Below are 23,841 nucleotides of genomic sequence, written 5' to 3' on the forward strand. Positions count from 1 at the left end.
AGGTTTCCTCAGTGGGCCACTTATGCACGGGAGGTTTTGCCTTGGATTTCTCTAGATGCACATTTTCCCCATCTGAATTCTCAAAACTCTGCATTAGTTTTGAGAATTCGTATGGGGAAAATGTGCAGGTAGAGAGTGGCAAATCCAAGGCAAAACCTCCCATGAATCAATGGCCCATGGCCAACCTGGGTGGGTCAGGCATTTTCATCCAGGTGTTTTTTGGGCCGGGCGGTCCAGCATCTCCGCCCTGCCCTCTCCCAACGATCGCTCCGAAACCCAGCAGTCTGACAGCAGCCCACGCCTCATATCCCCTCCGTTTAACAGGACGGCGCAGCCCTTGATGCCTGGCGGGGGCGATGCCAAGCCCCACAGATCCCCCTCTCTCCAGCCTCTCTCTGGGTTTGAAAAACTGGATCCAGGAAAACTTTAGCACCCACTTCTCCCCCCACCCCAGGCAGCCAAAGGACTTCCTTCGTCCTCTGAAGGGGGGGAGCCTTCCAGCATGGGAGGTAATTGTTAATTTCCTTCATTGTGCAGGGGGTTGGACTAGATGACCCTGGTGGTCCCTTCCAACTCTTATGATTCTATGAATGGCTGCCCCCATTCCCTTTCCTCTGGTCACCTTCAGGGGCCAAGCGAACCCCTGCACAGTTCCTCATGGGGGAGCGGGAGAGAAGCAAGAGTGCGGATCCACCCAAACTTTATGCCTTTCCAACAGCCCCCCCCCCCGCAATATTTAAGTGGGGGGAGAAACAAAAAGTAACAAATAGTGGTGACACCTGTGCGGGGAGGAGGGTGTCCTCTTATAGCTTTATGGTTTTTTTGCGAGAATCAAAAGGCAGGGAAAGAAGAAGGGGCGGCGGCTGGTTTGCTTTAAATGTCAAAGATGCTTGGACCTTCCCCACATCGGCCCACCTGGGGGGGGGGTTGGGGAGCTCCAGCCACAGCAAGCGTCGCTGCTTTCTGCAGGCCGAGTGCCCCCAATCCTGCCCGGTGTCACGACACACCAGCGCGATTCTCCAGAGCGCCACTGGAGTAGGCTCCTTCTCTCTTTCTCAGCAATTGCTGGTTGTGGGTCTTTAACCACTGTTCCCCACCTCTACCACCAACCTCCAGTCCGAAGCTCTGAGATCTTCTAGCCAGAGGGTTTATCCCAACAGGTCGGTTTTCAGAAACCGGGAAGGGGAGGGGGAGGGGTGGGGTGGGTCTTTAGACTGATCTGTGCTGCCAGCCTTGGCAGCATGGATCAGTCTAAAGACCCACCCCCACCCCTTCTCCAGGCCCCCGAGAAGGGGTGGGGGTGGGTCTTTAGACTGATCTGTGCAAGAGAGGTTGTTAGGAAAGGAGTGATGAAAACGGGCCAGCTGCTTTCCTTCTCTCCTTCTCCTCCCTCCCCCACATTTAATTCTCCGAATCTCAGAATCCATGGCTTTTTATTCATACTAGAAGGGGATGAGCCCGCCCAAGAGCACCACCCGGTATTTCTTGGCTCATGGGCACTGCTTTCCGCCGCCCTGCATCTTGGTGCTCTAGGCGGGTCAAGCCAAGGCTGAATTGCAGATTGAAAGGGTTGCCCAGTTTGTTGCCCCCTCTCCTTATACTCATGCAAATAAAAAAGAAGGGCTGACACACACACACCTGCCTAGCTCTGTGCTTGGGTGCTCAGGTGTTTGCCCCCCCCTCTCCTCCCCCTAGGCAGCTCTAATTGCCAAGTCGCTATTTCATCCTTTCCAGGATTAATTGTTGGGGAAGGGCAATTATTTTGTGACACTTGTTTGCTGCTTATCCTCAACATTCTCCTGGCAGACATTCCCCCCCCCCACCCCCAAAAAAAGATCTTGTCTTTTGGATTTCCGAAGCCAGGGGTTTTCGAAGTGGTGGGTATCGAGTTTCCTCCCTCTTTCAAAGTGAATGGGGGGGAGAATTAGAGAGGTGTTAAATGCTCTCGGGGGGGGGGGGGCATCCCCCTGGCCAAAGGGACAGCGATGGATTAACCCTTTCCACTGGGCAAGCGATGAAAGGTGATGAGGGAGAGTCCCGGCTCAATGGCTGCCAGGATTCTTGTTCCCCGCCCTCCATAAATTCACTGGCCATGAAGTGCAGGATGGCTTTGCAAATATAGCACTGAAAATCAAGGGGTCCTGGACTGATTCCCTCTGATGGAAGGCTGTGGCAGGAGGTTCTCCCTCCGCACCGGGCACCGGCCAGCCAGCCATCTCCTGTGGCCAAGGAAAAAGATCTCTGGGCAGCCCCCACTGACTCTTGTGCCGACCCAGGAGTCGGTTTCTCTCTGCAGATGAGGGAGACGACCTGGCCCGAGGCACCGTATTTCAAGGAACCAGTTACGGGTGTACTTAAATTTTAGCCACGGAGATCAACGGTTGAATTTCCTTTGGGTTGTGCGCAACAGGGACCACTGTAGATCTTCATGCGCACTGAGCCTACCTGATCAATTGTCTCAATTGGTTGGGTGGGTCTTTAGACTGATCCACGCTGGCAGCGTGGATCAGTTTAAAGACCCACCCCCATTCCTTCTCAGGAGTCTGGAGAAGGGGGGTGGGTGGGTCTTTAGACTGATCCATGCTGCCAAGGCTGGCAGCACAGATCAGTTTAAAGACCCACCCACACCCCTTCTCGGGAGCCTGGAGAAGGGGGGCGGGTGGGTCTTTAGACTGATCCATGCTGCCAGGGCAGCGCGGATCAGCTGAAAGCCCCCCCGGCTTCCCGGGAGTCCCAGGAAACCGGGTGGGGGGTTAAACTGCTCTGCGGCAGCAAGGAACAGTTTAAACCCCCCGCCCATCAGCTGGTGGTCAGGCAGGGTAAAGACCCCCCCACCCAATGACCAGCTGATGGGCGGGTCTTCCAGAAACTCCAGGAGCGGGCCTTTCAGCTTCCGGCGCACTTGCTCGATTGCAGGGCGGCGGCTCTGATGGACCCCTTCCCTGGTAAGTAGGGGTTGGGTGCTCTTCCCCCACTCCCGTGGGTCGCCGTTGGGGCCCGGGAGCCTAGGTGGGGAGTTTAAAGACCCCCCCCGCCCGGTTTCCTGGGACTCCTGGGAAACCGGGCAGAGGGGTCTTCTTTAAACCGAATTTGTTTGGGAATGCCGAATTTACTGCCGAATTCAGCATTCCCGAACAGGGGGGGTTTGGAATTCGGCCGAACTGGACCCAAGTCAGGCCGGGTTCGGCCGAATCCGAACCATACCGAATTTTTTTTTCAACAGCCCTACTTATAATAACTAGGACGTGAGGTCATCTGCTGAAGGTGGAGGCTGAGAGATTCAAAACTGATAAAAGGAAGTATTTCTTCTCACAATGCACAGTTAAATTGTGGAACTCCCTGCCCCAGGATGTGGTGATGGCTGCCAACTTGGAAGGCTGTAAGAGGGGAGTGAACATGTTCATGGAGGAGAGGAATATTCATGTCTACTAGTCAAAATGGATTCTAGTCATGATGCATTCCTATTCTCTCCTGGATCAGAGGAGCATGCCCATTTTATTAGGTGCTGTGGAACATGGACAGGATAGTGCTGCTGCAGTCGTCTTGTTTGGGGGCTTCCTAGAGGCATGGATATATGCTGTGCAAGAGCTTAAGGAGATCCTTCCAGAGCCATTGCAGTCAACATAGGGCATCTTCAGAGGAGTAACACTGAAGGACAGTGTCTCTCAGTGTCAAGTGTGTAGGAAGAGTAATATATAGTCAGAAAGGGGTTGGGTTTGAGCTGAATCATTGTCCTGCAAAAAGTAACAAAGGTAATGTGCTAACCATTGTCCTGTAAGTATCAAGATAATGTGCTGATGAGGGTGTGGTATGTTAATATGGAACCATTGTATCCTGAAGTGATCTGTTAATGTGTGAAATCCAAAGCTAATCTGCATGGCTATTGTTGACTGTAGTCTTTGTTAGTCTGGAGGTTTTCAAGACAGGAAGCCAAGACTTATTCATTCTTAAACTCTCTTCTTTTCTGTTAAAGTTGTGCTGATGTTTATGAATTTCAATGGCTTCTCTGTGCAATCTGACAAAATAGTTGGTAGAATTGTCCAGTCTTTCAGTGTCTTGGAATAAGACCCTGTGTCCTGTTTGTGTCAGTCCATGTTCAGCCACTGCTGATTTCTCAGGTTGGCCAAGTCTGCAGTATCTTTCATGTTCTTTTATCCTTGCTTGTATGCTGCGTTTTGTGGTCCCGATGTAAACTTGTCCACAACTGAAGGGTATACGATATACTCCTGCAGAGGTGAGGGGGTCTCTTTTGTCTTTGGCTGATCGTAGCATTTGTTGTTGTATTTTCTTGGTGGGTTTAAACACTGTTTGTAGGTTATGTTTTTTCAAAAGTTTCTCCATCTTTTTTGTTTTGTTTAGGAAGGCGGGAAAATGGTGATTGGCAGCGATAGGGGAAGGAACGCCGAATTTATCCGAATAAATTCGACGTTCCCTCGAACTTGCCACATTCGGTTCGTCATTTTCCCGCCTTTTTTTACTTCGGTTCCATCCGAAGTAGAAACCGCCGAATCGGGGGAAATTCGGCTGTTTTTGCAGTTTGGATGAACCGAATCGACAGCCCTACTCCTGATAGGCAATATATGCCACCAAAAGATTGTGTTTTCTCATTTATGATTTTTTTCAAGATTATAGCATAAATAGTCATGTGATCACTAGGGCCATATGTTCTTTTTCACATATTTTCAATTCCCTTTATATTTTTGGCACTAGATTATCTGGGAAATTATTTAATTTTCAAATGACCAATACAATTTTGTTTTATTTTCATATTTTAAAACAATATACAGTAAAAATATTCTTATCAGCTCCACTGGAGAGTGCATTTTCAATTAGTATTTATAGTATCAATAATTAATCCAGATTATGTACTACCCTCTGGTGGTAAAGGAAAGGATTTTTAAACTTTTCCTATTTTTATAGTAGTGTTCTCATAATCCTGTATCAGACTCTGTTTTCTATTCCAGTTTAAGCACAGAAAATCTCTAATAATACTTTATGCCTATGGTTTGGACTGATCAGCATACTGGGGATAAAGGAAAGTATTCCCTTCCATGTCGTACTGGCAAATAGAAAGTATTTATTCACATAACAATTAATTTATGAGAGTCACCCACAGAAATGTGGTGATGGTCATTTGGTTAAGATAACTTTAAAAGGGATTTGGACAATTTATGGTATACAGGGTCCATCCATAGCTATTACCCATGGTAGAGAGATTGAACCTCCATGTTCCATGGCAGAATGCCTCTCAATATTAGTTGCTTGGGACCAGCAGTGGAGGAATTTAACCTTCATGCCCTGTTTCTGCACATTTTATAACTGTAGGAGGAACAGAAGACACTAGACTCTAATATATGAAATAAAATTACTTTCAGGGATTGTTAACACTAGACTGCTGAGTGCTTTACATTGATTTTGGGGTTTCATTTTGAAGCAATATACATGTCCATTAGCATTCCTGCTGGTGTGAGAAGGATGAAGAAACCTTATTCTTAATCTATTTTCTCAGGGTAGTGGAGTTTCTTTCTCTCCCTACTCAGCTTTAGTTACAACTGTCTAATATTCACCATTGCAGTGCTTCAGATATTTTGGAATAGGTACGATGTTGTTCTTTATCCCTTATTGAACTCCTTGAATGCACTGGAACTAGTCAGAATGCTCTTGAAATGACTTGTTGATCATCTCCTAATGCTAACTGAATAAATACCCATGTCACCACCATCAAACTGCCTTTCTTAGATGGTGACGCCTTCCCTTCAGATTAAACACAGATGGCATAGAGGACATCTTTCTCCCAAAACGGGTTTCCAGTGAGAGACCCGACAAAAATTCACTACAAAAATCCTCTGAGAAATCTTCTGAGAAAACTAGGCCTTCTGAATGGACATTAACTATTAAGGTTCATTTTTTCTATAACATCTGTATAAGAAAACAAGTGTGCTCTCATAAACATTAAATACAAAATGTAACTGAAGGGTTCTTTCCACCATGTAAAGAGAAAAGCAAACAGGTTTATCACCCAGCCACAAACAAAACACACACACACACATGTGCTATAAATAGGGGTGTCAGCCTCCCGGTAGGACCTGGGGCTCCGCTGGACTAACAGCTCATCTCCCCTGGAAAAAATGGATTCTTTGGAGGGTGGACTGCATGGCGTTGTACCCCACTGAGGTCCCTGTCTTCCCCAGGCTCCATCCCCAAATTGTCCTGACTCATGACACAAATGTTCAGAAGTTTCCAAACCTGGCACCCTACCACCATCCCCCATGAGTGGCTGGGGGGTGGGGGGAACCTGGCAACCCTAGCTGTCTATTGATCAACTTTAAAGGGACATTATTATTTTTTTTAGTGGTAGTCTGAAAGTCAGATCAACCTCCCATAGGAAATAATGGCAGTAGACTAGGCCTTGACAGTAGCCCACAAGCTATGTGTACTGAACTCCCCCCCCAATCGCTCAGCAGCTGATCATCAGGACATCAGTCATTTAAATTTGAAAGGGCCATTGTTTCCTGTTAGGTAGACCTGTCCTCTGGAGTTTGTAGGCCTGATCTACTTTAAAGCTAATAATAGCCCTTTAAATGTGATGTGCCTCTTATCATCAGCTGGGGGGATTCTTTCTCTTCCTGTCCCCCTTTCCTGTCTCCCTCTCCTATTTTAATTCTGCATGGGAGAGTCACAATGATTATTTTTTTAAATAATATATTAGGAACATTGCTCCAATATTTCCAGAATGACATCCTAGAACAATAGCAATGTTTCTGACATTTTATTAAAACACTACTCATGCCTTTCCCTGTTTTCTGATAGATAATTAAAATGATTTTTCCCACATGCACACCCCTAATCAAGTCTCCCATTTGCTTGGGTGACAGCAGCTTTTCCCTGCCTTGTACCTTTCAGTACAGCACCTTGTTGGCTGTCACTACTTCATATGAAACATGACAACTGCAACAAGCAGCAAACCATTGGTGTCCAGTTGCTTGCCATGTGGATGAATGGGCATTGCTGCTCAGATTTTCACACTCCACACCCTAAATGGGAGTAGGAGATGACTGAGGTAAGGCCCTCCCTTGCAAAAGAAGAAATGATGAAGTATATATTTTTGACATGGAACATCTCAAGTGCTTTGAACAATGGCAACAGGCACCAGAGTCATTATTTAAGGAGGCTGCACCTTTGTTGCTTGGCTTTTGGTTGGTGTTTCCTGCCCTTCTGGCCCAGGTAGAGTGGTATGGAAATAACTGGTCACTCTCCAGGGCACAGTAGGAATTTTTAAAAGTTCATTCCATCTGATTGGCTGGGATGATATTCTTTTTTCACCTGTTCTATGCTGCCACGTGTGTAAATTGGTTTGCTTAATTAAAGGGTTATATGGCTGGTGAGACCCTAACTAATTCTGCATCTACACGGTGTTGGATATGGAACCATCATTGTTCTATAGCAAACATTCGCATCCTGAATTGTCTTAGCCATAGAAGAAGATCTAGTTGTGAATTATTGCTACGGCACAATATCCAGTGATGTGTGGAATGGCACCCCTTATTGTAATATTGAAATAAACATTTGATGAGCAACCTGCAGCATGTAATAATGAAAGGAGTTCAAGCCAGTCCTTTATCACGTGTTATAGCTAGAGGGTCTGTGCTAGGCAGTATGAGACAGACTGTAGCTGCTCTACAGCACAAGAAGAAGAAGGTGAGGCTCAGCACCAATCAGTACAGGAGCTGTACTGGTGTTGCACTGAGTTCTAAGCAGGGTGAGGTCCATCAGCAAGCAACTTTAATGGGGTGCTAGTTAATAGGGTGCTAATCGATGGGGTGAAATTGAGTTTAATTAGTTGTTAAACTGTTCTTTAAACCATTTAATTTAGTCTCCTGTCTTCATTGCAGGGTGTCTGGCCAAATCCACACAAATGGAAACCATCAATGGCAGACAAAATTTTCTGAGGGAAGTGATCCCTCAGATGGATTTCTGCATATAAATAAGTCTCATAGAACAGCTGTAATTGTAAAGTCTGTTTCATGCAGAATGAGCCTTAGAAATGACCCCATGAGTACAAAGCCTGTGTAGTCATCGTCACATTTCTTGTGACAGTTGGGTTCACTTAGCCTTGGGCTGCTGGGAAATGTTGCATTTCATACTACATCTGTCTGCACCTAAGGAATTGACTCAATAAATGTGTTATCAGATTGCACTGTCTCTTCACTCCTTTTGTTCCTCAAGCTATAGACAGCATGTAATATTGATCTCTGTACTTAGAGCACCTAAAAATAGTAATGAGTAGGCTATTTCCTTTGGCTCTGTGGCTGCCCACTACTCTTGCAGAAACATCCTATTGCTGAAATGACCATTTATTTTTAGTTTTCATTTTTGTTTCAATCATCAAAGTTGTCGGAGACCAATTTTCTTTCTGTTGTAATTTCCTCATCTGTTTTTTTGCCCTTTCCTGCTGTCAGTCATAAGTTACTGAAATTTTTAAAAGTTTAAAATACAATAACTTGACTGGCTTTCTATCCATTCGCTTACTTTTTCTTCTGCGTGTGTGTATAGATTTGTGCGGGCTTCAGTTTAAGCATATTTTCTCATGGACACTTCTCAGAAAACATATTATTTGTATGCCAAATAAATACCAAATACATACTCATTCTGTGAGCAACAGTGACCTCTTTACGATCTTTCCTGTGATATTCCCTAAAATTTCCAAAAGTGATGAAGAGGAAATACCAAGGGAAGGGATGTTCCTTTAGCTTAAATGACTATAAAATCGAAAGGAAGATCCTAATGCAAAGATCCCTGGCAACTGTAGTTTGCCTGAGCTTCCCAATCATTAGGAAGGGCAAACGACAATTCCAAGGGATCTTTTAATTAACATTTATGTTACAATGAAAGCCTATGGTGCTACCCTGCCTTTTGCATATAGACAAACCATTTGCTTGTAAGTCAAGGAAAGGGAGGGAGAATCTTGGAATAGACCAAACCAATTTATAAGATGAACTGAATTTTTTAAAATATCAGTAAATAAAAGGTGTAGTATTTTTACATGGGTCCAGTTTTTCCCTAAGTTCTTCCATTAATTATGTGTTTTGATAGTGACCCTTTTACAATCTGGGCCCACACACTTAAAATGTCTAGAGCTTTTGTTTCATTCCATGCCCTTACTAAGGCTTCCCCACTTTTGTTCCCCACAGTAATGCTTAAAATGTGATGAATTTTTAAACACCCTTTGACCTAATGTTAGAGAGAGACGATCAGACTCGAAAATGGTGGGTCTGGTTGAGTTATCCTCAATTCTGTGTATTAATGATATCGCTGATGTGTTTCAAGTTTCTCTTGGCACTCTCTTTTATCTTTACTCAGCAGCCCTTCTTACTGGGGAGCCATTTTGTCTGTTGTGGTTAGCAACATTATTTCACTCTTCTTGCTAAGTGGACTGGAAAGTCCCGTACAGGCACTTGGAAAGATATCAGATGCTATTGACGATGCATTACCAAATATACTCCAAGAGCATTCTGGAGTAGTAAGTTTCCTTGGGGGGGAGGGGAGTAGAATACACTGATTTTTTTGTTAAAAAACTCTTATGACAATCAATTCTTAACCATGAAATATAGCACCTTTTGAGACCTTGATTTAAAGTTATCCAGAGTTTCTATTAGTCCCTCCTCTCTTCTCGATAGAATTGAATATTTACTTTGTAATGTCCATCAATCTCAAAAACCAGGCCAGTAAGGATCCCAGCAAGCTCTCTGATAATGCTGCTGTTGAAGTTCAAAAACTTATTCATGATTGATAAATCTTATTCTTTGCTGGTTTCTGGTTGGCTGTCCAGGATGTTGTGTAGTTGCTAACTGGGGGCTATAAAAGGACCACAAGATATGGTATATAATAAAAGCACTCATCATGCTCTCTGTGTTTGTGGGGAGACCAAGAGGAATCCTTGTGAAAATACATCAGTATTATGAAAATATTTTTGACTTGCAGGCAGGCACCATGCACAGGATGCAAGGAATAAACTAAATATAAAGCCTGTCTTAAGCCTGGAGAAGCTGATGGCTGTTTGCATGCTTAATTAATGGTTCAAGGATGGATAACTTATTTATTTTTGATTGACATTATATTCTCCATGTGGTAGGGGAAACTAGAAATGTATTTTTCTCACAAACTAACCACTGGCATGAAAAAATCAAATCCTATAAATATATCAGATAAGTTGGGGTTAGCGGTGTGCAAAAAAAGAGGTATTTTTCAGATTCAGATATATTGGACCTGATAAATATTGGTGTTCCCAATGTTCCCACATTCCAAAACCAATATGGTATTCAGACTTGGGGTTTGGGGGGGTGCTCTGAAATTTTTTCCCTATGGGAAAATTTTCTGGGTGGCTGGGGGAGTTGTTTTTAAAGGTACAGAAACCACAACTACAGATGGGTTGCTGGTGCCTGTTCTTTAAATAACCCCCACATTTCAAGTAGATAAGACCAAGGTGTCCAATTCTATGGACCCCTGAACAAGGTGTCACCAGCAATCTTCCTTTACTTCCTAAGAAGGGGGGGGAAGAAAGGGGGAAAAACACCAAGCTGCTTCCAGGCAAAAGCCATGCATGACAGTAGCAATCACTGGTCACATCATGCCTCTCATGGAAGAACCAACATAACAATCCCAATAGAACCATTGTAGAACCCAGTGATCCCAGTAGAACAACAAGCCAATGTGCCAAGTCAAACAGAACTAAAATCAAACCAGATAATTTCTGCAGTGAAAACTCCAAGTGGGGAGAGCACTTTTGCAAGCCCAGCAAAACCAACTGCAATGGCAAGAAGCCCAGCAGAACCCAGGGGCACTCTGGGAGTACTCAAGATGGGGATGCACTTTTGCAAGCCCAGCAGAATGAATGACAATGTACAGAATACCCAGCAGAACCCAGGGGCACTTTGGCAGTGCAAGCTCAAAAGAACTAAGGTGAATTCACAGCAGAACAAATCCAAGCACTGAGCAGTGAGTAACTCTGTAAAAACTGCAAAGGGAACACAAAGCAACTCTTGAAAAGTTAAAAAAAAACTTTTTGAAACTGACAAAGGAACTTGAAATTGACAGAAGCAAACTGGCAAACCCATAGAACTCCCCCAAAACACAAAAACAAAGGGAAGGAAAGAAAAACTCTGCAGGAGCCTGCAAATGCTAGGTCCCAATCTTCCTGGTAAATTCTGAATATTTCTGGGAGTTATTGGAACCAATTTTTCAGTTTTCTGAAAAATCCCATATATATGTGAAGAGACTCGAATATACTTGAAAAATACCAATCTCATATTTTTCGCATATATTTTTGGCTGGAGTGCATCTGAATGCATACCCCTAGTTGGGGTGTTGTAGCCTCACTGCATCCTTATTATACTCACTTGCACCAAAGCCTCCCCCACATGCCCTTAACTCAGGAAGGGAAGGAATTTATGTGCACCTTTGTCTTCTTTTTCTCATCATAGCCTGGAGTGGATATTATCATCTGCCTCCCAGTCCCTCTTGAAGAAAACATGATAAGCTGTGCATGCTCCCTTCTGCTTTTTGGTATCTTCTAGGAAGAGTTTTGGCCACCAAGACAGCCTTTCTAGATTGTCTATCATGCTTCTGTCAAGCAGTGTCCTAGAGCTGATGCTCAGCTGTTGTGGCTTGTCTTTAAATGCCTCCACCACCATATCTTCTCCATGAACAATCTCTCCCTTTTCATAATCATAATAATAATAAACCTTTAATGGCATATAAATTGTTACAATTGATACAAACAATGGTCATAAATCTTAAAACCGATAAAATAAAATCATAGCCAGTAACATCAGATAACAGAGGTTGTAAGTTTTTGGACATTTATCACTTCTACTAAAAAATTGGCGACATCCACAGTAACCTCTGGAGCTGAATCATTCATTAGAAATTGACATTTAACTTTATTAGACAGATAAAACTTGGGATGTAACCAGTTTTTTAACCATTTTCTATGAGGTTTCGTATAGAGAGCAATCACATAGAATATGTCCGATTGTATCCAAGGAATTTGAATTACAGGGGCAAGTCCATTCTTGGATTGGGATTTGATGGGACCTTCCATACAGTATCCTAGATGGGAAGGCATTGACCCTGGCAAGAGAAAAAGCTCTACGGAGAGTAGGGATATCTAAATTATAAAAAAAATAATGGGGAATACTACCTGTTTTATTCAAAAGGCACAACATTGCTGAGGAGCAAACAGAAGGCTGAGTAGGATGCAACCATTGAAACTCCATATCTAAAAGACGATGTTTGATTATTTTAAAAATGTGCGCCTCTGTGAATGGAACCAAGTCGTCAAGAGAGACTCCGGTTGATCTTATTTTAGTCAAAATCATGTTGTCCCAGGCGGTATTATGAAGTTCTTTTAATAATAGAGATAAAAGAGAACCGTGCTCCGCTCTAAAATATAATTTAAGCCAGTAACAAACAGTTAATAACCAGGCCTTGGTTTAGCACAAATTTTGGCCTAGTTCAGAGACAATTGCGTAATAGGACAGACAGCGAGGGAAACCCAGAATTTGTCTTAAAAAATTGGCTTGAAGAGATTCTGAATCGTGATTAAAAGCATTTACCCAGATAGGAATACTGTACAAGATCTGGGGTAAAATGTTAGAGTTAAACACCTTAATTGTGGCAGGGATGTATTGGTTGCCCTTATAAAAGAAAAAGGACTTCAATTGACTTGCAGATATTTTCCCTAATTTAGTGATTCTACTTCTATGTACTGCCCATTTACAGTTATAATTAAAAGAAATGCCCAGATATTTGAAACTCTTAACCTGTTGGATTTTGGCTTTCCCAATGCGCCAGCTGGAGGGCGACCACTTCTTAGAAAAGACTAAGACATTGGACTTAGAATAATTTATTTTGAGAAGATTTAGCTGGCAATATTTCTCAAAAGCCACTAAATAGCGTTTGAGTCCAATTTTGGTATAGGATAGAATGGCAGAGTCATCGGCATATAATAAGATAGGGATTGTTTTGCCACCTAATTTTGGAGGATGTCCATTAATAGGGTCTAAAAAACAAGCCAAGTCTGACAGAAACAAATTAAAAAGAAGGGGAGCAAGAATACAACCTTGCTTCACACCTTTATTTAATGGAATTTTATCAGTGAGGCCGCCATTTGAGGAAAATTTAACAAGGCTCATTGTGGATGAGTGTAGTTTCTTTAAAAGGAATAAAAGACGCAGATCAATTCCTAAACTCAACAGCTTAGACCAGAGAATGTCTCTGTTGATCGAGTCAAATGCAGTCTTTAAGTCAATAAAGGTGATGTAAAGTTTCTTACTGCCCAGTTTCATGTACTTTTCTGCAAGAGTGGCCAGGATCTGACAATGATCCAGAGTTGATTTATTTTTGGAGAAGCCAATTTGCTCAGGGCTGATGATCGCTGTCCTTTACCCATCTAAGGAGATGGTGCTCCAAGTGCTTCGCATACAGTTTGCCTAAGATAGATAAAAGGCTAATGGGACGAACGTTTTCAGGTAGGGTTGGGTCACCTTTCTTATAAATAGGAATTATGATTGAATTTAACCAGGAGTTAGGGAGAATACCATATAAATCAATGGATGTAAATAATTTGGCGAAAAGTGGGGCCCACCAATCTGAAAATTCCTTAAACAGCTCAGCAGGGAGACCGTCCAGACCTGGGGCTTTGACGGATTTCATACTACTTTTCAGATCAATGATTTCTTCAACCTCAACAGCTGGCCATCTAGGGTAATCTGAAGGGATAATTTCATCAGGATTGAGCCTAAGATTGGTGTGAGAATGAAATAATTTAGAAAAATGTTCAACCCAGATTTGGGGTGGGATACTAATTTCAGGTGAAGAGTTGTTATTAGCTGAGGTTACCATTGCTTTCCAAAAAGTCTTGCTATCACGGGACTTAAGGGACACAAGAAGATGTGACCATCTTTGTCGGAAGTGGATTTTCTTTTTTTCTGTGACCAAGTTTGCATACAACTTTCTGTGTGTAAGGTAGTCGTCAACTCTATCATAGGAAGCATTCATACTAACTTTCCTAAACAGAGATCTTAGCTGCCTTTTATGGACTAAACATTCCTTGTCGAACCATGAAACCGGCTTGGTAGAATTGGTCTGGCAAGGTAATCTCTCCCTTTTCCCAGAGCAGCTGCCAGTCAGAGACAGGTAAGCCTCCATCCTCAGCCAAGGTATATCTCATTGGTCAGATACAAGGACCAAAAAATTAAGAGATTAGTGAGTTCCTAGAAGGAATCAGGAAAGCAGTCTGGAATAAGTTAACACCGTATTATCTAAGAGAAGTGTAGCTTCAAAAAAAGTGGGGGAATAGCACCCCAGACAATGTTATCCAGTACCATTCCCTTTGTCATGGACTTTAAGCCCTGTAGGGTAGATTGCCTTGAAAACCCTACAGGGTCACCATAAGTTGGCTGCGGTCTGACAGCACTTTCTACCACCACCTGAGTAGACTGAGTCATTCATAGTCATGATCACAAAATGCTTATAACTGTGGTACACATCATTTTGTGAATTAACCTCAAAACCAGTTACCCTTTCAGTTGTTACCATGACCATAAATTGTGCAAGCTCAAAGCCATTCACAGTCATATAAAATCCACCTCATGAAAGAAAACCTTTCTTCTCATGATGAGGTGGGGCAGTTTTTGCCAGGTATTGTAACTAATTGCCTAGAATAATGAGATGCTGTCTGGGACAGCAGGCTGGCTCCAATTAACTGATAAGGACCAAGGTCATGGTAACAAAGTGGACTAATTCCAGCAAATTTGCAAACCTACTTTAAAAGATAAAAAGTTGATGCACCCTTTCTTCTAAATGTGATTTGCTAATATCTGCTAGAAAAGGGAAAATGTCTCAAAAGTGTGAACAACCAACCCACTTTAGGAGTAAAACAGAGTGTTGAGCCAGGAGAACATTGTATACATTTATCACCTTTGTAGTTGGGTAGGAGAACAGAAGTGAGTTCTGGCAACCAGCATGCCCGTGTGTTTTCAGATTACCTGATGGTAATACAGGTTCAGGTTCAGTTTATTGCATATGGCCAAAGGCTGTTACAAGAGTTAAACATATATTTTTTAAAATAAATAATTGATAAAAGTTAAACCTTAGTAACAAATTAAAACTCGCGGGATGTGTTACTGCAACCAATCGGAACTTATCAAAAAACTGAACAAAGAACATTCAAGGTAATCTAGACTTTAAATAACATAAAATAAACATTGTAACCACTCAGAACTTGTAGTCAAAGCTGTGGAATAAAATAAACCCTAGTAATGAAATCTCAAGCCCATTACAATTTTGGTCCCAATGTTTAAGCGACTGCCTAGATAAGGTTCACATTTGTGGATAGATCCCACTTCACATCATCCTCTTGTGAATAGAATTTACTGTTCAGCTCTGTTATGTTTTAGTACTTTGGGCCAACCTGGCCCAGAATTCTTTGCGGCTAAAGTTAAGAGGAAAGCTTTATAAGAGATGACTGGCTTCATATTTGCAAGGAGAAATAAGACTTTCTCCATCACAGTAGATTGGACCAGGTTGGCCAGAATTGTCTCTAAAAGTGTTTGCCTTGGTGCAAAGTATAGTGGCCAAGCCAAAAAATAATACAATCCAAAAAACTTAGGACACAAAGTTCCTTGCCCTGTCTAGGTCAAATGAAATCTGCACAGATAGAATAATGTATAATAGCCTAATAATAAGCTAACTTTCAGGGATATATTCAAGTTACACTAAGAAATGTTCCTGTCCCAAAAAATCAGGGAAACAGCAGTTTGAAGTATATGTACATTAGTATGTAAAATCATGGCAGGTCAATTAGAAAGTCATCAATTAATAGTATCAAAAGGAAGATGCACATTTTTGACATTCCATCCACAAGCATAATTTAGACATGATAGCTTTTTATTAATGAAAAGGTGTAATTCAGGATGTGAAACACATGTAAATATCTTCTACATGAACATAACTATGTGAATTTAGGGCAATACCCTATCATGTATTTGAACTTTCAGGGTACATTCAGTGTAAGCCACAATTTCTGTCCAAAAATTCAACAGTAGAAGAGTCTAAGGGAGGAGTTGGGTGCCCCTGGGAAAGACTGGAGTATCATTTTCCTTACCTTTTACAAGTGTTGGTGAGAGTTGCAGTTTGGGGTTGAGGGTCAGCAGTAGCCATGTTTCTCCTGCAACTCCTTGTTTGGGTGTCACACAGTAACACAAAGGGGAAGAGAAAGCATTTTCTGAAGGTATCTGAGCTGTATAAATATGTACTAACTTATGAAAACCATTGCAAACATCACAACCATGTATAGGGGATTTTGACACATACAAAACTGGGATAAAATTATGGATCTCTGATTATTATTGTTAGAATTGTGTTTTATTTGATTTTAAATGAAGCACACAAAGGTGTAATTGTGTAGGGTCAGTTTGCCAACTCTGAGTTGGAACAAATCTTTGAGATTTGCAGGTAGAGCTGGTAGAAGTCAGGTATGGGGATGGGGAAAGATATCAGCAAGATATAATGCCATATAGTACACTCTCCAAAGCACCCATTTTCACCAGGAGAACTACTCTCTGTAATTGGGGGATTAGTTGCAATTCTGGGAGATCTCCCAAGCCTTCCCCACTCTTCAGCTGTTAGACAGGGAAGTCTCCAGCTTGCTGTGCCAGCTCCAGCTTCATGGGCTGGCATTCCTGACTTTTCCCCATCCTTGGGGATGCTGTGTTGTGACACTGGGCCAGCCCCATCTTCTGGGCTTTGACGGCCCCCTGGGATTCCCGATGGCAGCGGCTGTGGTGGCAGAGTGATGGGCCAGGGGGTCTCCTCCCCATGGCCCTTGTCGACGGCTTCTCCTCCCTGCTCCCTGGTAGATCCGGGTTGGGGTGGGAGGTCCGAAGACACAGCTGGTAGCCGTGTCTTGGGACACATTCTTTCATCACATCCAACCTCCATAAACTATCAAGGAGTTAGCTTGTGTAGATCTATAATATTGGTTATTATTGCTTTCTAAAATTATTGCCTATTCTTTGGTATACTACAATAAGCATAACATGATTGTGGCAGAAGAGACATGTGAAAGGGTGTGTAGCAGACGGCCCACCCCTGCGAGCTCTGACTGGAGTTTGGCAGCCTCTGGCAGCCCAGTCAGAAATAAACAGGACAACCAGAGGGCAGGGAAAGGGCAGATGAGGTTTAAAAGGAAAGTGGGAGAAACAGGAAGGAGGTGGGAGAAAGTGATGTGTGACAGCAGCCAAGGAAATGGCATTGGGAGAGAGGATACAGGAGACAACTAAAACAGCTGAAGACACGCACAAAGGCACATGACAGGAACAGCTGAAGGCTTCAGAGTAAGGTTACCAGATTTTTTTCAATGAATCTGGGGACATTTTTCAACTTCAGTCGGAATGATAGTTTGATAGGAAGTTTGCCTTTTATTACTAAGATAATACATTAAAACAACTACATTAATGTAATTGAAGAGTTCCCTTTGTTTTGAACTAGTTGTATTTTTCTGAAGAGTGCACCTTGTTGAGAAGATCTCTTCTTGAGATCTTTTTTGTTGCGAATTCTTGGCAAGTCATGGAAAAGTTACTCAGGACAGCTAACATAGCTTTGATAGTGTCAATACCAAGTCTTGATCTCTGAGATATCACATCATGTTCATGGAAGAAAACACTCTCTCCACTGCAGCATTGCTTCCTGGTAGACAGAGACAGAGTTGAACCAACTTTTGTAGCTGTGGATAGGGGATCATCTTCTGAGAGAAGAATGAGAAAACGTCATTCCATCTTGTACACACATCAGCACCATCTTCATTACATTTACTTATCTTTTCTTTTGATACATATTCTTTCAAAGAAGAAATTTCATCAAATAGATGATCTTCATTTAGATCAACTCCTCCTACTCTTGATGAAAAATATTGGAGACACTCTTCAAAGTTTTCTCTCTGTGGAGAAGTCCTAAGCAAAATGCACTCCATACACCTTATATCTTCAGAGTGGGAGCTCCAAGCAGTTAGATATTCAATAGCAGTAGTGTAGAAATTGCTTGATATGGTGAGAAATTCTTCCTTCGTGCAGGAACCTTCTTCTTCAAGAGATGGCAAAAGTTTCTTCACCGAGATGGGAATAAACTTGTCATCATTCCTAGCCTGAAGTTTCTCAATCAAACTGCTGAGAATCATGCAAGATTCCACTGCTGTTACTGCCCCTCCTTCGGCTTGGAGTATGGAATCATGGAAAAGTGGCAGAGTTGAGGCAACAAAATTCATCCATAAATAGGTGCAAGGATCATTGAACCACTTTTTCAGCATGGCTGGACATTTCTCCTCAGACAGAAAGAAGGATTTCAAGGCAGCGTATATTTCACAGATCCTTCTGATGACTGGTAGCAGTGAAAGCCAACTGACATTACTGTAGCTAAGAATATTCTTGTGTTCCTGTCCTACAAACTCGCAGAACTCTTTTAGAAGTTCTACTCTCACTGTAAATATGTGAAAATAGCCAAAAATCTTTACTACAAGTCCTTCAACATCAACAGGGACTGAATTTATTGCAGAATGTGCACTGTTATGTATCATATGAGCATTACATCCCAAGCCGAGAATATTCTTTCCCAAACCTTCCTTTCTCTTCAGACCACCAAAGTTAGTGTTCGTATTGTCTGCTGAAACCGCTACCACTTTATGCTCCAAACCTAGATCTCTGATTGTTTGAAATGAAGCCATGTATATTATTTCAGCTGTTTCCCCTGTAATTTGAACAAAGTCCACAAGTTTATTAAGGATGGATATGGCTTTTTCAGCATTCACATGTACATAGCGAACAATAATTGGTAGTAATTTTGTATTACAATGATTTGAAGCATCTAGAAGTATAGTTATTAAAGAAGCACTATTAATTTATTCTACAGCTTCAGCAATCGCCCAGGGAGCAATCACTTTTGTTCTGGAACACGTGAATTTCGGTTCATTGAATTTCTTAATCAAGCTGGAAGTACAGTCCATAGACTTGAAACTGTGGTAATGCTTCACGGTATGAAATGCGAAAGTTCCTTCTTGAAGAGCAATGTTTATTTCACTTTGATCTGGCACAATTTTCTTAAAGTATGCTGATACCTTTGTGTTGCTACTTTCCTGAATCACGGAGCTTCTATGTCTTTTAGTTGCAACATGTTCAACGACTGAGGTTCACCTGCCACTTCCAACGGTAAAAGTTACTTCACATAATGAACAAAATGCAGAATGTTCCTTCACTCCTCTTCTGATAAATGGAAATTTTTTTAATATCAAATCACTAACCACACATTTTTGTTTCTTTGACATCATAGCTTCAATAGCTTCAATAACTACAATATAAATCACAGAAAGTACACATGGATGTGTTAAAAGACTGCCTATACTGCTAAAAACAACCACTCAACATTGGAAAAAGCAACAGAATAAAAGAGGAAGAGGAAAGTGGAAGTGAGATGTGAAAACAAGTGCACGTTGGCAGGGAGCCAATCACATTTCGAGAGAAAAAACCATGCGATAGCAGCTAGCCAATATACTTCGATATACATAACAATGTGTCGTGTACAGTTGAACCAATTACACAACATTCATTCCCTACTGTGACGAATAAGGGGTTAATCTGTACCAGGAGCTGAGAGACCAAGAGTGGGTGGAGCCAGACAACTGACACTCTCTGAGGGAGAGAAAAACATGTGAAGCTATATCTCTGAAGTAATCTTATGTAGACAAACCTGACTTTGAGTTTTCCCTCCAAATTTCTGCCTTTTCTTATCTGAATCAATCTCTGAGTTCTGCTTAATAAACTTTCCTGTTTTGTCTGTTTAAGTCAAAAAGCCTCTTTTCATATTTCTCATTGAGGTAAATAAGAGTGTGGGACTGGAGAAAAAGGAAATTAACCTCCTCACAAATATACTCAGGCCAACGCTTTTCCCTCAGCATATACGGCTGGGCTAAGAGAGTGGGATTTCACACTTTATCTGGCAGTTGTGTGTGTTTATTCTAGGGACTCTCCTGTTACTCTGATGTTTCTCACAGCAATCACATTGTAGGAGTAATTTACAGTTGTCTAAATCTACAACACTTATGTCCTGGGATGGCACACTTACCCTCCACCACCCCTGGATGAAGCAGCCCAGGCGGTCTCACCCTGACTTCGGAGAAGCCGCCGGGCCCGGGGCAGCTAGAGAGCCAGGCACAGCGTCTGCGGGGCGGCTAGGCGTGAGCCACCAAACTGGGAGGCCGGCCCCGCCCTTGCCACAGGATGGAGCCCGGGGGAAACGGGGAGGTCCGGGGCCAACTGCGTCGCCACGGCATGGCCCCCGACTGCCCCCGACCCTCGGAACAGTCAGGAGGCACCAGCCCAGCCCAGCCCCAGTAACCAGCCCAGCCCCGCCCAACAGCTGAGAGGTGGGCGGGCTAGGCAAACAGCCGGGAGGATCTCACGGCCGGCACCGACAGGGAGGAGGGACGGAAGGGAGGGGCCTGAGAGGCATCAAGGCCCCGATAAAGCCTCGGAGGGGGAGAAAAAGGGGTGGAGCATGATTGGGGGGAAGGGAAGGGGCTGAGACTGAGGAGGATTGCTCAGCCAGAGGTGTGGCTCTCACTTGTAGAGAGCAACCCTGGCGACGACAGAAGGGGAAGACAGCTCTAGCTCCCCTTCTGAGTGGTCTGAGGCTGAGGAGGCCCCGCCCGACAAAACTCCAACATGGGAAGGCACGGCCAGTGGTAACATGAAGAGGGTGGACCCCCACAATTTAAAATATAAATTCGGGGACATTAAATCAAATCCTGGGAAATTCCGGGGACAGATTTTGTCCGTGGACAGATTTCTAAATCCGGGGACTGTTCCCGGGAAAGGCAACACTACTTCAGAGCAGCTGCCAAAGGAAGGACTGAGAGGGCTGTGGCCAATTCTGAGGACAAAATGAGATGCCTCCCACAAGTCCTTGCGGGTTCCTGCTTGTAATACATATAAAAAGAAACCTGAAATGTTACTTTACCCAGTGGTCTTGTTTCTGGAAGTTCTACATGTGACAAACCATGGAATAAGCTGTCATATGTAAGGGTTACCATATAGCATCTTAAGGCTGTCAAACTTTCTCAAACAACTTCACACAACTACACTCAATATCAATATGCAAGGTGTCAAAGCCAGCTGCTATGACTATTCCGGGACTATACAAGAAAGGCAATCCTACACAAGGAAGGCAATCCTAAACAGAGATATGCCCGTATAAGCCCAATAACTACAATTGACTTAGAAAGGAGTAACTGTTTAAGATTGTAATGTAAATGTTACTAGAGTTGTGCAAAAAAAAAATCAGTATTTTTTGGCTTCAGGTATATTGGACTTGAAAAAAATGGCATTCCCAATATTTCCAAATACCAAATACTGGTATGGTATTCGGATTTGGGTTTTTGTGTGTTGCTGTGGTGTGTGTGTGTGGGGGGGGGAATCGGGAAAATTCAGATTCGGGTTTAATGGACCTGAATTTTTTGGTAAACCTGGATATTCCCAAACATATCAGAAATATCTGGATTCCTGGGGGGGAAATCAGGTCAGTTAGACCCAAATCCAAATTTTGCCACCCCCTCCATTTCTCCTCCACCCCACTTAACTTCTCCAGGCCTGCAGCTGTGGTGGGGGCAGAACTGCCTCCGAGCCCCATGTGTAGTCTGGAGGCAGCTCTGCACCGTCGGAAGCTTAAAGGAGGCAGTGGGAGAGTTTTGTGCCAGCCTGGCCAGTGAGCAGGTAAGTCAGGGAGAGGGAAGGGAGTCTTCTAAAAAAAAATGGTGGCAGGGCAATGCAGCCTGAATCATGCCAAAAATATTTGGCATAATTTGCGAATCCTTTAAATAACCTCCAAATTGATTGGATCACGAGGTTTAATTCCACAGGTCTCTGATCAGGCTGTCCCCACCTTCCTCCATTATTTCCTATGGAGTAGGGGTGTGCATATCAACATGCCAAATTTAAAATACCTTTTTGGAATTTTCGGGGGGGGGGGGGTTTACAGGCAAGAAAAATTGTGGCAAAAATGGGAGCCAAAAAAGTGGACCCTCAACAATGCTGAATTTATTCGGCATTATTCAAGGCTGCTATGGCCCTACCACCATTTTTTTACCCCTCCCCATTTCCCTCCCCCTCTCACTTAACTACTGGCTATGTTCTCTCCAAGCGAGCCCAGCCTTTCAGTTCCTTGATGCCCCAGTCAGATTAAATCTGACTGGGGTGGCAACGTGAAACTAAGGCTGGCCTCGCTGCAAGACCAGCCTTTCAGTTCTTCGCCTGGGTGTCAAGGAACTGAAAGACGGGTCTCATATTGAGACCATGCCTTCAGTTGCTCAGTTTCGTGTTGCCACTCCAATCAGATTTCACTGAATCTGATTGGGGAGGCAATGTGAAACTGAGGAACTGAAAGGCTGGTCTCACATTGTGACCAGCCTTTTAGTTCCTTGCCCAGGCGGTATGGGGGTGGATTTGAAAGAAGCTGCATGGCTTCTCCAGAGAAACCAGATGGTGTAGATTTCTTTCAAATCTGCATTTTTGGTTCAGTATTTTTTTTTTTAGAAAATCTGGGTTTTCTGGATTTAAAAAAAATGAATCTGAAAAATACCAAAAATAAAATTGGTGCGCACCCCTACTATGGAGTGGGGAAAAACCTCCAAGCTGTTTTCAGGGCAAAAAGCCATGCCTGCAATCAGCAATCATTGGTTAAATGTCTCCCCTGGAAGAACCAACAATTAGCCTAACAGAACCTTTGCACAACCCAGTAATCCCAGCAGAACCACAACCCACTAGGCCAAGCCAAATAGAACCAAAATCAAACCAGAGAATCTCTGCAGTGGAAACTCCAGGGGGAGGCACTTTTGCAAACCCAGTAGAACCAATTGCAATGTGCAGAAGCTCAGCAGAACCCAGGAGTACTGTGGCAGTGCAAGCCAAACAGAAGTAATGTAAAATCAGAGACTCTCTGCAGTAGAAACTGAAAATTGGAGGGGGGGCACTTTTGCAAGCCCAACAAATGGCAATGTACACAATTCCCAGCAGAACCCAGTGCCACTGTATCAGTGCAAGCTCAATAGAACCAAAGTGAAACCACAGCAGAACAAATCCAAGCACTGAGCAACACTGTAAACCCCTGAAGGGTACACAAAGCAACTCTGGCAAAGAAAAAAACACCTCTTGAAAGTGACAAACACACTTGAAATTGACACAAACAGTTTGGCAAGCCCACAGAACCCCCAAAGGACACAAAAACAAAAGGGGGGGAGAGAAAAAAAGAAAGAAAAAGAATCCCCAGAAGCCTGCAAAAGCTGACTCTCGGTCTTCATGGTAAATCCCAAATATTTCCAGGCTTTTTCAGAACATTTTTTCGGGTATATTTTTGGCTTGGGTGTATCCATATGCTCACCTGTAAATGTTACTTATTATTTATTGTGTGTCTTTGCCAATTGGCAAGTCTTAGATAGTAATAATTACAACAGGATAAGCTCCAGTGAGATTTGATTTACAATAGACTACAGGAAAAAGAATAATATGACACAATATAGGTCTAACATGTTTTATCAAATAATCCAGCCTGCATTTTTATTCTCAGCAGCTAAATATTTCCATTAATGCAATGTCCACTCATATGCAGTAAGAATGCTAATGGCACTAAAAAGACAAGGTACTCCATTCCAATCAAATGTGCACTGAGATTATTCATTTTCTTATACAATAACAAATGGAATTGTCAAGAATAAACAGAAGGCAGCTATAAAATAAAACA

Source organism: Euleptes europaea, chromosome 15 (assembly GCF_029931775.1).
Source record: "Euleptes europaea isolate rEulEur1 chromosome 15, rEulEur1.hap1, whole genome shotgun sequence".
NCBI classification, from domain to species: domain Eukaryota; kingdom Metazoa; phylum Chordata; class Lepidosauria; order Squamata; family Sphaerodactylidae; genus Euleptes; species Euleptes europaea.